General features: G+C 36.5%; 1 long non-coding RNA gene across 1 annotated transcript; it reads right to left on the bottom strand.

Annotated features, from left to right (window-relative positions):
* Positions 1 to 211: 211 nt before the first annotated feature.
* Positions 212 to 3099, bottom strand: LOC110924006. The gene is made up of 2 exons (XR_002584260.2): positions 2809 to 3099; positions 212 to 2393 (listed from the first exon to the last, which is right to left on the bottom strand). It is a non-coding gene; the product is annotated as an uncharacterized LOC110924006 (long non-coding RNA).
* Between the last annotated feature and the right edge of the window lie 11097 nt (positions 3100 to 14196).

Here is a 14196-nt window from a genome sequence, read left to right as displayed (position 1 = left end):
AGTGGTATGAAAACTGTGAGAACGAGTGCTGGCAAAGCACCTTGTCAATGTATTAAACGCCAAAAAATTTGACTAAACGCCATAAAAAAACATTTGTTCTTATTGTAATCTTATGAAAATATTAATGATTCGTAGTGAATTATTATACAACGCCACAAAACGCCAAAAAAAAATGACCAGAAAACGCTATAACACCAAAAAATTATCTATGTGACACAAAAACAATTAATTCAACGCCAAAAAGTTTAATGAATACAATTAACGCCAAAAATAATCTTAGACGCTAGAAAATGTTATAGCGTGTTGGGAAAATAAAAGAAGATTGAAAAGACAAAAAAAACCCCTCACGCCTTGATCATATCCCGCGCCACATGTTGGGCCAGGATGCGTTCTCACCGTTCTCACACTTTTAGGCGTTTTCTCATGATCCTGTACCTATAAAAACAAACTTGGAAGAAGAGAAACACCGCATGAAAAAGATATGTTAAAATGCTATAATTTTTTTTTAAATAGATTTGGTTATAAAAAACAAACTTTGAAGAAGAGAACCACATAACGGTAAGAAAAAAAAAGGAATAGATAACAAAGAGGAGATAAAAACCAAAAAGAACTAAAAAAAATAACATAATATACTCTATTTGTTTACCGCGTAGCAGGACCCAAAAAATGAAAAAAAAAAATTAAGGAATAGATAACAAACATGAGATAAAGACCAAAAAGAACTACTCAAGAAATATACGTATTAATGCATATGCTGTTGGATATTAATTTATTGAAATTAATAATATTAAACTCTTTGTATGATAAAATTTTTTAGTAGAGTTTGATTGATGATATTTGATTAGTTTTTATTAGATTGTTAAGTCTCTAATTAATCGAGACTCTTAACTCTTTCTCAAGTCTTGTATAATTAATAGTTATTTGTTACTAGAAGAAATATACATCAAGAATACTTGAAAAAAAGGGTAAATTACACTTTTCGTCCTTTATGTTTATATCGGATTGCAGTGGATATCCTTTAACTTTAATAATTACAGTCACAGTCCTTTATTTGTAAAACTCATTACACTATACGTCGTTTAGCACTAACTAGGCTAAAATTTTCAGTTAAACATGGCATGTGCCTTGCACATGAGGGTATTTATGTCTTTTTACCCCAATCTATTTAAATTACAAAAAAAAAAACATTAATGTATATCTCCAGCCCTTTAATTATTTGAGACCTGTTTATTTGTTAGCATCTTCAATCTTTAATGTATATCTCCAGAACTAGATTGTAAATCACATCAAACTTGCCCACAATCAAAATTTAAATTACATTAAATACTCAATATTAAAGAGACTAAAAAAGGAAAATTCAGAGAATCAAAATAGCAGAATCGGTGAATTCAGAGAATTTAATTCCACAATTACGAAAATTGTAATTACATTTAATTACAATTTCATAACAACAGAGGCACCATCTAATTAAAAAACAACGAATCGTAGATCAAGATCAAAACTGAAAAACAACAATCCGATCGAACGAACAGCTAAAGAAGCACAGATCTATAAATCCCAGAAGTTGATCGGACAAACAAACCTTTCGCACTCGCTTTCCTTCTCGGAATCTTCAAAGTTTGTCAATCGAACACCGTCGATTCATGGAGGAAACTGTTGTTTATTGGTCCTAGGTTTTTGATAAGTTTTGTGTTTTGGGTTTTTGATAAGTTTTGTGTTTTTAGATTCTGGGAATCTGGAAGGGGGTGTTCAGGTTGGAGGTTGGGGAGATTAGGAGGGAGGTGGAAAGAGGGTGGACCAAAAGAAGTGGGGTTGTAGGTGGTGGTGGGTGGGTGTCGAAGGATGGGGTGGTGGTGGTGGTTGGCGCTTCAGCTGTGGCTCCACCACCAAGGGTGGTGGACGGCTGTTTTCTAGAGAGAGAGACATGGGAGAGGAGATAAAGAAAGGGGATAAGATTTGGTTCTGTGGATGTGAATGATTGGTAAAATAATATGTATTTTAAATATAATAGGTAAAATTACTAACCTACCCTCATGTGCAAGGCCGGCTCAACCTTCTTAGAGGCCTAAAGCGAAACGAAAATTTGGGGCTTTTCTAGTTTTCATTATTAAAAATGATATCTTTTATCTAGGCTTTAAAACGACTATTGAAGCACCAGGATATCTTTTATCTAGGCTTTAAAATGACTACTGAAACACCATTTGACATTTAAAAATAAGATCAAATGTAAACTCATATGTGAGACGGTGGGATTAACATACTAAATATAAACAACACCTATAGTAAAAGGGTAAAACGATAAATGTACCAATAAAAAAGGTTCATGTTATAGTTGGGTTGTTTCTTTGCGCATTCACGTCCCTAGTAGCTCTTGTAGTCTCATCTGACTTATTCTGCATTATAACAAACAATATAAATAAGCATAAACAATATAAACTGTCTAAACTAAACCTCATAAAATCATTTATTTGATGGTATAATCAGTTGGAACTCAACACCCTTCAATCCATATTTAAAAAATAGTTTGTTTCACATGAATAGATAAAGGGATTGGACCTCAGGTACCATGTAGCAAATCATTTACAGACTAAATCTTTTTAAAATGGTTTCATGAAAAAGTAAATAAACAAATATAAAAATTGGAAATTTTTTGGGTAGCAAGAAAGATTCACACAAATCACAGACTAAATACACTAAAAGTAAATATATTAAGGCCTAAACAATAGTGCATAAACAGATTACTAATTAGATTAGGAGCATTGTGAATGAACATAATAAAAAAGATAGTTAAAAGATTAGTAATTGTACCTCAAAGTTCCATATTAAACTAAGTGCTTCCTTTCTTTAAACAATAAAACTGAATGAACAGATTGCACCCTTTTTCCAAGCAATCAACTTACCAGAACCTTTACACAATCGCAGAGGAACATAAGGTTTAGATTTAGAATAGAAAGAGAGACGTTATACTTGGAATCTCTGATTCCGCCATCGAACTATGAGAGTAGCAGAAGGCAAAACTCCAGGAGAACGATTCACTTCCCAAGTTCCAACCTAATTTGTCTTCGCCAAATCTGATTTCTTGCGCCTATACTTTAAAGGCCGCTAATTTCATATTTTTACATGGGCCCAATTTCCATACTTTCTTTCCTCAAGCCCAGTTTATTAATGTAAATTTTTTATCAAACTGGAGGCCCTAATCAAGTGGAGGCCTAAAGCCCTAGCTTCACTATAATGGCCCATGGGCCGGCCCTGCTCATATGCAATACACATGCCATACTTAACTGAAAATCTTAACGGGGTTAGTGCTAAAGAACGTAAAGTGTAATGAGTTTTACAAATAAAGGACTGTAGCTGTAATTATTGAAGTTAAAGGGGATCCATTGCAATACGATACAAACATAAAGGACGAAAAATGTAATTTACCCAAAAAAAAAAATAATACTTGAAAAAGAGGGATACTTAAAGACTAACCATAGAGAGGAGTACTCTTTACTCGTTTCCACCACCATCGCCTGCTTATCCGTTCCACAAGTTTAAATATTACAATTTTACTCAGTGTAACCTCGGGCGCGTGAATCATCTCCGGCAGTAGACTGCTTCGGTTGTTGTACCCTGGGAGACAGACGTGTCATCTTTAGTAGAGGTGTGAAATCTGTTTTTAGGGAAGTGTGTTGAACACATGCCTCAGCCACAACCGTAAATATCAGTTTGTTCATTTTTGCAGCCAAGAAGGATCGCATAAGGTGTTAGGAAACTTTATTTGTAAGTATTGAAGAAAATCTCAATCAACTGGATCTCTGAAAGAGATAACAGTCCTGAAGATCACAACAAGAAGAAGAAGATCAGATAGGACAACTGAAATGCAAAGTATCTACTTCAAAGAATCACAAGTTGATCAAGAGTTGATTTGGATTACCAGAGAAGGTCATTTCTGATGGATCTGATGATATTTCTGATGAAATATCATCAGTTTCTGACGATTCTGATCATCAGACTTTCTGATGATTTGTTCACCAGAATTTCTGATGAAGTGGTTTATCAGAAATTCTGATGAAAGCCCCACTTGTCTAAAATCACAACTCTATCCTGCCACCAATGACCGAAGCATGACATTATTGGTTATCATGATTACAAATGCAACTTGAACGATGGATTCAATGAATATGTCAAATTGCTACTTTACGCAGGACTTATTGCATGAATAAACAATTGTTTATTCATGTACACAACCGTCTATAAATAGAAGGCTCGAGAGGCAGAAGATACTTGAGTTTGAAGCTTATCATTCACATACAAACACCCAAACTCCCCTGCTCTTCTCATCCACAAAATTCAAGATTCATTTGTATTAGATAATAATCTTACAATCACCTTGTTAAACTAATTTGTTTCAAAGTGATATAAACTTGATAATTTTGTAGGTCTTGTTTCTTGAAAGTCTAATTTCCATTTCCGCACATCTTTTTCACATATACTGAAATCACTTGCCATATTACGTAAAAAGAAGTTGTTAAGGCCATACTGGGTCCAACAATTGGTATCAGAGCAGATTGAATAAATTATTTTCAAACGATCAATTGCTCATCTTCTTTTTTTCTAAATATGGCCAGCTTTCAATCCTGGAATAATGCTTTCAATATTGGTTCTATGTCCAAACCTCCGACTCTGGTCAGAGAGGAATACCCCCAATGGAAAATCAGGATGATCAATTTCCTTAATGGTCATGACCGAGCTCTGTTTCAATCCATTGAAAGGTGTCCACATATACCAATGACTGATATACCAGCAGTTGCAGCAACTGACCAAACACCACTAATCCCTGCCTCCCGCGCTCCCAAAAGTGAAATAAACTGGAACGCGGAAGACAAGGAACTGGTGGTTAGGGATGAAAGAGCAAAGTCACTCTTAATAATGACCATCCCTAATGACATATTTTCACAAGTTGATGCATGTGCATCAGCTAAGGAAATATGGGACCAGTTGGAAAATCTTTGTGAAGGAGGAGAAAGGATGAAGAGAAACAAGAGAACAAATAATGTTTCCTCATATGAGAGGTTTAAAAGTTTACCAAGTGAAAAATTAAATGATACGTATCAAAGGTTCACAAAACTTTTAAACGAGCTAAAGAAATTTGGTATAACTAAATCAAATGATGAAAGATACGTAAAATTTCTTGATGCTTTGCCTAGAGAGTGGAGAAGTCTGACCATGACTTTATCCTCAACCTTAGAACTAGGAAACATGAGTCTTCATGACTTATACAACATCTTGATCCCCAGAGAGGAAGAAATATTTGAAGAATCCATTCAAAGAGGGGGATCTTTAGCTCTAATCTCAAACTCACAAAGATCAACTCCAACCAATGATCCTCAATCATCAAACAGCCAAAATCATGAAAATTCTGATATACAATCAGATTTTTCAGCTTTTGTTGAGGCAATACCACTGCTCACCAAAACATTTGAGTAGAGGCTGTGGGGAGGAGGTCAAAGATACCAGAGGAGTGATAGAGGGAGGATGGTTGGTAGATCTAAAGAAGAAGGTAGATCTAAGGATAAAGGGAAGGCTGAGGTGGTGTGCTACAAGTGCAAGCAAAAAGGTCATTATGCATCTGAGTGCAAGACCAAAAAGCTGAAAGATATTGCTTACTATGAGAAAAAGCTTGAACAAGCTAAGAAGCAGCAGCAGCAGCAAGTCAGTTTAATTGCTGGGACAGATACATGGCTATCTGATGATTCTTCTAATGAAGAAGAAGAAGAAGAAGAAGAAATGGCCAACTTCTATCTCATGGCACTTTATGAAGACATACCAGAAACTTTAGGACAACAGGTAAGTTTAGACGATCTTGATCTTGAACACAAGCTAAATGAGCTCATGTCAGATTTTTTAAACTTGCAAGTTAAACATCAATCAGATGGTAAAAAATCTGATGAGTTGTAGAGGACCTTGAATAAAATTATTCTTGAAAACCAATCACTTATAGAATAAAGTTTAGATCAAAGAGCTAAAATAGATTTCTATGAAAATGAAAGAAGAGATCTTTACAAGAAAATCAACGATAAAGAAATTAATGTAAGAGGTTTTCAAGAAGCAAAAGAATTCATAAATTTCATTGAGTCCACTCCAAGAAACAAAGGAGAGGGTTTGGGTTATGTAAGAACAATTAATAGAAAACGCACTGTCTTTGTAAAAGCAACTCAACAGATTTCTGATAAATTTACATCAGAATCTGATTCTGAAACTTGCAAATCAACATGTTCTGAATATTCCTTTAATAAGCCCAATTTTGAACCAAAAAGAAGTGAATGCAATCAAGAGTTTGTAAAAACTCCAGAAGCAGTTCACTCATCTTTTCAAAACTATCCCATCATTCTGTCACAAGAAAGTATATCAGAAGTTTCTGATGATTCTTGTATGTGTGTTGAAATACTGAAGCTTGTTCAACACCATCTCCAAAAGAAAAAGAAAAATTCTGTTAATGGCTCAGCATTTAACAGAAATTCTGATGAAAGGTCATTTAGAAGAAATAATAAAACCAAAATATCATCAGAAAGAGTACCCAAGCATGCCTGGGTACCTAAAACCCTCTAACCATTCCATTTCAGGACCATCATGTGCAGCAGATCTGGTACTGCGACTCAGGAAGCTCCAAGCACATGACTGGGGATAGGAGCTTAGTCGCTTACTCCGCAACTTTGTCTCAAAGCTGGGTAAAATGGTGAACTTTGGAAATGGAGTGAAAGGAAGGATAATGGAATACGGATGTATCAGGTATGGATGTTTGACCATTGAAAAAGTAGCCTATGTTGAAGGCTTAAAGTATAATTTGCTGAGTTGTGGTCAATTTTGTGATAAAGGTTTTCAGGTAACATTTTTACCAGAAAAATGCTTGCTAATAGGTATGATGATAATAAAATATATTTAAGTGGGAAAAGAATAAGACAATCAATATACTACTTTGACTTCAAGGAAGAAAATGAACATCCTAAACTATGTTTATTTTCAAAAATCAACAAAGGAAGTAGTTGGTTGTGGCATAAAAGATTGGCTCACTTAAATTTCAAAAATCTAAGCAAATTAGCAAGTAAAGGTCTGGTAAAAGGATTACCTTTCATATCCTCTAAAAAGGATAAAATTTATGATGCTTATGAGAAGGGAAAATCAAAAAGAAGCTCTCACAAGTCAATTTCTGAATCTTCCATTACACAAAATTTGGAACTTTTACACATGGATTTGTGTGGACCCATAGGTACAGAAAGTTTTTTTGGAAATAAATATATACTAGTAATAGTTGATGATTTTTCCAGATATACATGGGTTGAATTTTTGAGAAAGAAAAGTGAAACACCTGATCTGATTATTAATTTTATCAAGAAAATTGAAAATCTGTTAAAACTAACAGTAAGAAGGACCAGATCAGACAATGGGACAAAATTTAAAAATTCAAAAATGTAGAGCTTTCTTGGAGTAAAGGAATCTCTCATGATTTTTCAGCTCCCAGAACCCCTCAACAAAATGGGGTTGTTGAAAGAAAAAAATAGAACCTTAGTAGAAGCTGCCAGAACAATGCTTGCCTATGCCAAAATGCTCACTCACTTTTGGGCAGAAGCAATTGCAAGTGCATGTTTTACTCAAAACAGAACCCTTATCAACAAAAGGCTAAACAAAACACCTTACAACATTATAAATGGAAGGATTCCAAGTGTAAAATTTTTATACACATTTGGTTGTAGATGCTTTGTATTCAATGATTTTGAAAGCCTTGAAAAATTTGACAGAAAAGCAGAAAAATGTATTTTTCTTGGATATTCTTTGTCCTCAAAAGCTTATAGAATCTTTATTCTTAACATAAGGACAATTAGAGAAAGTTTATATGTCTCATTTGATGACTCATCAGAAACTGAGGGTTTCTGATGAATACATGAAAGAAATAAATTTTTCTGACAAACAAGAAAATTATGAGCATCTCTTTGAAATGATATCAGAAGATTTTCTAGAACATGATAAATCTCTTACATTTAAATCATCAGAAATATCATGTACTAATCCTGTAGAACAAGTAAATAGCATATCAGAAAATTAAAATTCTGGTGCTTTACACCCAACAGAGGCAACTGAACAGGGGGAAACTTCAAATCCATCAGATCCAACAGTTGTTCACAACAGGTTAAGATGGATCAAAGGGCATGTTCACTCTGATATCATTAGCAATCTAGCCGATGGTGTGAGAACAAGATCTGCAACTGTACATGAATGTGCATATGCTGGGTTCTTAAGCAAAATAGAACCCAAATCTGCCAAAGAAGCTCTGAATGATCCAGACTGGATACAAGCTATGCAAGAAGAGCTGGATTAATTCGAGAAAAGCAAGGTATGGGATCTGGTACCTAAGCCTAAAGACAAATCTGTCATAGGCTCAAAATGGGTATACAGGAATAAATCTGATGAGAATGGCATAATCACAAGGAACAAAGCAAGGTTAGTGGTCAAAGGTTACTGTCAACAAGAAGGTATTGATTATGATGAAACTTTTGCACCAGTAGCTAGATTAGAAACTGTAAGAATTTTTCTTGCTTATGCTGCATCCAAGGATTTCAAAGTTTATCAAATGGATGTAAAATCAGCTTTCCTAAATGGTAAAATTGAAGAAGAAGTTTATGTGCAGCAACAAGAAGGTTTTGTTGATCCAAAATTTCAAAATCATGTTTATAGATTAAACAAAGCCTTATATGGGTTGAAGCAAGCTCCTAGAGCCTGGTATGAAACATTATCAAACTTCTTAATCAATTCTGGATTTACCAAAGGTACTATTGACACCACACTTTTTCTCAAAACACACAAAGGTCATACCTTGTTGGTTCAGATATATGTTGATGACATTATATCTGGATCAACAAATGAAAAATTTTGCAAAAAGTTTCAAAGGTTAATGACCAGCCACTTTGAAATGAGTATGATGGGTGAATTAACCTTTTTCTTAGGGTTACAAGTTAAACAAAGAATTGATGGAATATTTTTGAGTCAATCAAAATATGTGAAAACAATTTTACAAAAATATTCACTTGAAAACTGCTCTATTTCAAAAACTCCCATGGCAACAGGGAACAAATTAGATTCTGATAAAGATGGAATAAGTGTAGATTTTAAAACCTATAGAGGGATGATAGGGTCATTGCTATATTTGACTGCAAGTAGACCAGATATCATGTTTGCTACATGCTTTCTGGCCAGATATCAATGTGATCCTAAAGAATCCCACTTTAAAGCTGTAAAAAGGGTTTTCAAATATCTAAAAGGCACTTCAGAACTTGGTCTTTGGTATCCAAAGGATACAAACCTTGAATTAATTGCATTCACAGATGCAGATTATGCAGGGTGTAAGATTGACAGAAAAAGCACATCTGGTGCTTGTCAAATCTTGGGGGAAAAATTGGTATGTTGAGCAAGCAAGAAGCAAAACTGTGTTGCCACTTCAACAGCAGAATCAGAATATGTTGCGGCAGCAAGTTCCTGTTCACAAGTGTTGTGGATGCAAACTCAACTGAAGGATTATGGAGTAAATCTGACAAAAATACCAATTTTATGTGATTCAAAGAGTGCAATTGCAATAATAGAAAATCATGTTCATCACTCAAGAACCAAACACATAGATGTCGGATATCACTTCATAAAAGATCATGTGGAGAAAGGTAACATTGAAATGTATTTTGTTCCAACTGAAAACAAAATTGCTGATATCTTTACAAAACCTCTTGATGAAAAGAGACATAACTTTTTTATCAGCAAACTGGGCATGGTTAACTTAAAAGATGAAAATGTTTCAAAAATAAAAGCAACACAAAATGAAAACCAAATTGATGATCACCAAAAGACTGATAATGAAAGGACAATTAAACAAAATTCTGATGGAGAAAACCATCTGTCTAATGGAACATCAAAAGGTCTAATGTGACATATGTGCTTGTGTAATCATTCTATAGACTCTGAACAATACAATATTAATAAAACAATGCGTTTTGATCCCAATGTTTGTCATTTGTGTTTGATTTTATGCACATGTTGATTTTTGATCGATTTTGAATTCTATATCGCTTTCTAGGAAGTTATACGCAAACTGGTGCGTAAAGGTAATCAGTTTAACGGGAAAAACACTCCGGAATAGCAACATAAACTTAACATACCTTAAATAACCTTTACATAACTTAGAAATAAGTTTTGAAGGCTTTGGTATGGCAAAACAAGTTTATTCGCTCGCAGGGACTATTTGAGTCAACTTGCAAAAGTCTGCCTTTTCGTAAGGCAACGTACAATCCAGAACATGATCATTAGCTAAACATACCATAAATAACCTAAACATGGCTTAGAAATAAGCTTTGATAGGTTCGGTGTGCGAAAACATGCTTATTTGATCTTACAGGGACTGAAAGTGTCAAAAACGGCGTAAGTTTGCATTTTCGCGCATATCTTACGTTCTGGCCACATTTGGACATCCAAAATTTTTGTACACACTAAAATATTTTTATTTTAGTGATCGGCATGCAAAAATACCACTCATCGCTTAATTTGGTTCGTTTTCGCGTCCGTTTGAGTTTCGTCGTAATTTAACGAACAACGCGACCGTACGACCAAAAGAGCCGACATCCGAGAGTTTTCCGAGCATATTTTAAGTCCTCTAAACTTTATTGACCTTGTAGAGCCTTGAAAATGGCTTAACGGGGGTCAAAAGGGCCTAAAATGAGCTTATACTAGTGCAGGGGCCAAAGCTGTCAAAGTGTGAAAGTTGCTGGTCTGCAGGTAGCTTGCGGACCGTATGACCATGTCCTTACGGTCCGTAAGGCAGGCCCAGCGACCAGAAACATGAAATCAGCTGTTGTTTGATAATTTAGGGGTTGTTCTTGTAATTTCTTTGTGTGGTAACCAAGTTATCTCTTCTCCAAGGCTTTAAACCTGCATCCAACAAGTGTATGGCCATGATTTTTGCTTGGAAGCTACACAAACACATGTCATGATCTTGTGTTCTTGCTACAAGTATAAATAGTCATCACCCTTTCATTCATTCCTTGCTCATTTACTTCTTTTCTCCTCTCTAATCTGTCACACCCCCAAAATCCACATGCGGAACACCACCGCTTGGAGGCGTGACTGACCAGGATCCAGCCACCAATTATACTGAGCAATTTAATTAATAACATAAGTAATACTCACCAACCACAAGGTTGGCAAATATCATAATCAAAGTTCAAAAGTATTTAAGGTTAAGTAATAGTTCAGATAAGTAGCGGAAGCATAGACAAAATAGTTTAGAACAAGATTCTTAGTTCAAGTTTGTTGAGAACCCAACACACAGGTTAGACGACCACTACAAATCCGCAAGCTGCAAGCTCCTGAGTCACTGGGTACCTACAAAGCATGCAGTAAGGTGTCAACATAAAGTTGAGCGAGTTCACTAGTTGTCCAGTTTTAGTTTTCGAAAAACATAAGTCGTTTAGATAAAGCATTTATAATCACGTTGTGGGGAGCTACCCCATCTGTAAGCTCACTAAACTGTAGATACCGAAACTGTTGACGGAAAGTTGTTGTGCCCCGAGTCAATGTCTATCGTCATTTGTGACAACCCGTATTTCGAACCTACTTTCGTGTAACGTTACGTGCTTATGTGAACTATACTAATTGAATGAATGCATGATTATGTGATATTTGAATGTGTATATGTGTTACATGAACCGAACCGCACAACCTGCACCCGATCGCACAATGCACACAAGCCCGGTTGGGTCGCACAACTTAATTAGCTTGAACCGTTTGGATAAGCCCATTTGGGCCGTATGATTGTAACCGGAACCTATAGGGCAGCCCAAGCTGGGTTCGGCCCATCCTCCCTTAGTCGATAAAACATGGGAGTGTTGTAACCCTCTCACACTTTTATCAAAAATCACAACACTCACAAAACCCTACTTGCTTTCTCTTCTCTCTCGTTTCCTCTTGAAGCCGGCGGCAACCCCACCTGGACTCGAGACCTCACGGGTTTCATCCCTAAGCCGGTTAGTGTTTTAAGTGTTTGTTGTTATATGATTCCATGAGTGATGATGTTTCTTGCATGATGATCTAGGGTTATTGTTACATGATAGATTGAGTTCGTGTTATTCGGCTTATGTAAATATCGATTATGAATTGTATAGGATGCATGTTTTAGACACCGGATTGATTATATTATAGAACCGAATGATTGTAATCGGCCGTATGTTACATGATTGATAACCATTGCCATGCTTTGATTTATGAATTAGTGTGGATGTTGTTTTCATGTGCATGATCATTGATCTAATTGCTGATTTCATTGTTCTTGATGATGATTATGAACATGCTTGAATATGGATTAATTGTTGATTTGATCTGTTTACGAAACTGCCTAATCTGTTTGCTGATATCACAGAATAATTGTTGATGATTAATAAGGAAATCTGTTACACTTTGTCTCGACCGAGGTTGCGAGTCGAGAACCCTCAGTCTCGACTCGAGACCACAACACTCGCACACAAACAGCACAACTCGAGACCAGCGTTTGCGAGTCCGATTGCGACTCGAGACCGTGAAGTCTCGACCAGACCATGACAACTCGAGACCTCCTTTGTTGCGACTCGAGATCTCTAGTCTCGACTCGAGACCAGCTACACATGCACACTGTTTGGACCTTGCACTGTTACGAGCCCAACTGTTTGGGCCGGATACTTGGACTGGTTACGTGATTGCTTTTGGACTGCTATGAGTACTTGTGTATGCCATGATTATATTTGCCACAATACGTGTAGAACCTATGTGCTATATTCGAATACGAACCTGACTTGTATGATAACCATGCTAGGACGTGGTTGATCACCATATAGCTTACTCGAACTTTCTGTGTATCTGCCGAGCAAACCAAGGTGAGTTCACACAGCCAAGGCATGGGGTTCCCGGGTGGGAATGGGATTTGATGAATTATTGTGCATACTCAGATGGTAAAACCTAACGATAAGATACGACTAGACTAGTAACACTTATTGAACTGATCTTCGCACACCTGCCAAGGGTTGGCCGCGATATTATGACTGACTTCGCACACCTGCCATAGGAAGGCCGCGAACTAAATGTACTAATCTTCGCACACCTGCCTGGGAGGCCGCGATACAAATAAACCTAGTCTAGAATACTTGGGAAAAACATCCTCTAATAGCTTCGCATACCTGCCTGGGAGGCCGCGATAGAAACTGATACGATACATGACATAACGAACGAACATACTACTACTCACACTATACTATTACTGAACTGTTAACTGTGAACTCGCTCAACTAGTTGTTGACTCTCTGCTGCATGCCTTGCAGGACCTTAGGTACTTATGGAGCTTGCACAGGGAGGAGCAGGTCGTTGTGGGCATGGAACGTGAATGCTTATTAAACACTTATGACATTTCATACATTATTACTTACGTTGGGTTTTACTTACATGCTTCCGCTACTTAAACAAAGTTTGGTTTGAACATCAATCGTATTGAATTCGGTTTTATGAATTACTTTAACTATTATGCACTATGTTCGATATGATTAATGGCTTGATCCTGGTCATATCACGCCTCCAAGCGGTGGTACACCGCGGGTGGATTTTGGGGGTGTGACAGATTGGTATCAGAGCCATTGGTTATAGAGAACTAGGTTTTAATATGGGAAAACGTTTTATTAAAACCAGACTATGACCAGAACAGTGCTCTCAACGATCCACAACGACGCTTCGCTCCACGTGCAAGACTCGACATCCTAGGTAATATGGTTTATGTTTATTGCCTACATGCTAGAACTATATAGAACTTTGCTCGTAGTATGCCTAGATACACATGACCCTATTGCATGAGAATACCTATGTGCTTACACTCTTCTGTCATCGCACTACTCGCGAACCATTCTCACTTATGCTACTCTTGCAATGAAGATCGTGTCTGGACGAATTAACATGACACAAGCCCAGTTGACGGCTCTCATTAACGAACAAGTTGCTGCGGCATTTGCAGCCGCACAAGCAGGAGGTATATCCTATAGTCATAACTCACACTAGGATCTTTAGATCCTACACTCCTAAACCAACTCTTGTGGTTAACCTTGTCCTATTCGTACACAATAGGTCAACACGCACCGCAACCAGTTTGCACCTTCAAGAACTTCA

The sequence above is a fragment of the Helianthus annuus genome, chromosome 16, assembly GCF_002127325.2.
Source record: "Helianthus annuus cultivar XRQ/B chromosome 16, HanXRQr2.0-SUNRISE, whole genome shotgun sequence".
In the NCBI taxonomy this organism is placed as follows: domain Eukaryota; kingdom Viridiplantae; phylum Streptophyta; class Magnoliopsida; order Asterales; family Asteraceae; genus Helianthus; species Helianthus annuus.
Note: the sequence above shows the minus strand (reverse complement) of the source record. Positions and strands in the feature narration are given on the sequence as shown.